This window comes from Sabethes cyaneus, chromosome 3, assembly GCF_943734655.1.
Source record: "Sabethes cyaneus chromosome 3, idSabCyanKW18_F2, whole genome shotgun sequence".
Classification (NCBI taxonomy): Eukaryota; Metazoa; Arthropoda; class Insecta; order Diptera; family Culicidae; genus Sabethes; species Sabethes cyaneus.
This window is the reverse complement of record NC_071355.1, coordinates 127,673,213-127,676,071: the sequence shown is the minus strand read 5'-3', so window position 1 is coordinate 127,676,071 and position 2,859 is coordinate 127,673,213.

The following is a 2,859-nucleotide window of genomic DNA, read 5'->3' as shown; positions in this document are numbered from 1 at the left end:
GTGTGCGTACGATAAACGTCAGCAAGCTCAATAGAGATGTCGATGGGGTGGTCCCACATATAGATTTTAGCAATGTGCCCAGTAAATGATCTTTATGTGCCAAACAGTTATCATTTATGTGCAAGCGAAAAATTAGCACATAGGGTAACCAACTTATTTTGGACCCCTTCAGCAACTGTACATAATTTGGACACTTCCATTTGATTTGGCTGTAAGTGTCCAAATTTTGTACAGCTGCTGATGGGGTCCAAAATACGTTGGTTACCCTACTATTCATATGTGTATAATTTTTGTGTGTATAATTGCACATACTATTCATACGCGTATAATTTTTATTTCTGTTTGTATTTCTGGAATGATTGTGTTTATATGCGGCTCATGATAATCATATGAGATTTCACACCCCATCGGCAGGCAACCATATTTTCGCCGCCAACATCTCGTGTGTGCGAAAATGAGATAGTATGTCAGCACTGCGTTTCACTCAACTGCCAGCAGTCTGATTTGAGCCCGCTGTCAAATTTTGAGCCCACACGCTTAAAAAATTTGACCCACTTTCACGAAAAGTGGAACAGCTCAAAACATGCGTATATTTTACACACTATTTTGAGTAACTCTTACTCCTTTTATGAGTTCCACCGTAGAAGCTCTTTAATTGAGCTTGCTGACGTTGGCCGCACGCACACATCGACGCGCAATTTGTTGTTGCTGTTGTTAGATTTTACATTGATTTTACACGTTTGTTTTTGTTTTCCCCCAGTTATACCCCGGTAAAAAACATACGTTTGAGTGAAAAACGATAAGTTTTTGTAGCCTTTTGCACTGGGCTTAGCAAGCTCTATGAGCAATATTTACTCAAAAATGAGTGCCATTTCACCCAAAACTGAGTAGTACTTACATAAACTACGAGTAAATTTAACTCAGTTATGAGGTCGACCTAAACTACTCAGAATTGAGAAATTGCCATTACTCAAATTTTTGGGCTGTTCCACTTTTTGTCATAGTGAGTCGGTTTTTACTCATTTTTGAGTTGAAAGTCACTCATTTCTGAGTTAATCTTATTCATTCGCGGGTTAAATTTTTTAAGCGTGCAGGACATGCTGTCGCTGACGTTCACTGCAGCTAGATATGCAGATGTCGATGGGGTGAGAATTCATATGGAAATTTACTATTAGTTATGTGCAGCAAATTTTGAGTGTATAAGTGCGAACCTAAGACAGGACGTGCCAAGTGTCAACCGCGGCGTTGACCCAAAATTGACCCAATTTCTGATTGGCTGAAAGCGACGAGCAACCGTTGGCTGGAAAATATAACGCGGTATCACTTTCATTGTTGCTGAAACTCATTAGTGGGAATACGACAATAAGTTATTATTTCCGAATTTTGATTTCTTTTGTATTCTGTAGTTCTATGCTTGGTTCTACATTAGTTTTGTTTGAACATGAATTTTAATTATAAACCGTGGCGTATTCGGGAGCTGTTGTTCGGCAAACGAAGTTATTCTTAAAGTACCGTCGATTCGGGCGAAATTGATCAGTCGGGTGAAATTGATCAGCTTGGACTAACGAGTAAAAAACTCTTTATTCTACGTTTATACTGATTCATAAAGCTGAATATGCACCCATCCATATAAAGATTGAGTTACAGGTCAAAGTCACTTGGCTTTCAGCAAGATTGATCTTGTAAATGGCTTGATTTTTTAAAATTTACTATTTTGATCGAATCGCAATTTTCAACATGCCCGATAAAACTCCTTGCTGTTAACACAAATTTCGTTGCAGAAGGAAATTTTGATAGAACTAATTCGATTCTCTAATTATCTGGCTGTGCTTTGATAATTTCCATGAATAAAATTATGCGACAGAAATTGTTTGATTTGACCTTTTACGAAATAAAACGATTGATAACATCATGAACTGAGGCAACATAGATTTCTAGATCGCTATGGGTGCGAAATGGAGCTGCCACCTGCGAAAGTTTATTCTTTCTGTAAAGCAGAATGGAGATTTATAAAAGGGTGCAAAAGACAGACAATACTTCGCACAAATTTTACAAACGCTCCATATGGCAGTTGCATGAGAGTGCAAGAGATCGGTTTGTGCTTACATAGCGAAATGCAACTACACATTCAAAGAGACAGTCAAGCTCCCGTATATGAGGAGAATTAAATTATTTGTTTCACTAAATTGGTGAAGTTTGTATACGAAAATCGTACATTTACACATATATACAGCAATGTTTAAACAAAAACAAACGATTACGATGCTAAAATTGGCTTAATATCTTTTCTATCGTTCATATTTATTTAGCAGATGCATCAACCATGCTAATGTAGAGCTGACTGTTTGATTTTTGTGCTAGTTGCTGTACGCGACATTGTTGCCTACATACAGGCAATATCTCGATTACGCCAGATTTTATACTGCACGTTAGGTTATTGCTGTCAGAGCGTATGGTTTAATAGCAATATCGTCTTGATTTCTACGTGATCAATTTCACCCGTTATTTGTAAATTTTCAATTTCACGGTTACATTAAGTTTTATCTAAAATAAAACTATTTATAGGGTAGAAGTACCAAATATGGTGGAGATATGTCATCCATTTACATAAACTTACGTATAAATATCTAATTATTTATCAAATTGTAGAATATTTATAAGTATTCTAGCAGTTTGGGATCAGTAGAAAAGAAATCAGGCTTCAGTTTTAATAATTTTTAGTTTGAAACTGTCAATAAACTCATTTCAAACTATTGCTGCAATGTACCAATCATAGTAGTAGTGTTCCTGGTATTTCATCATAAGTGTACCAATCATGGTAGCAAACGGGAACGGGAACAAGATTAATTTGTAAAAATC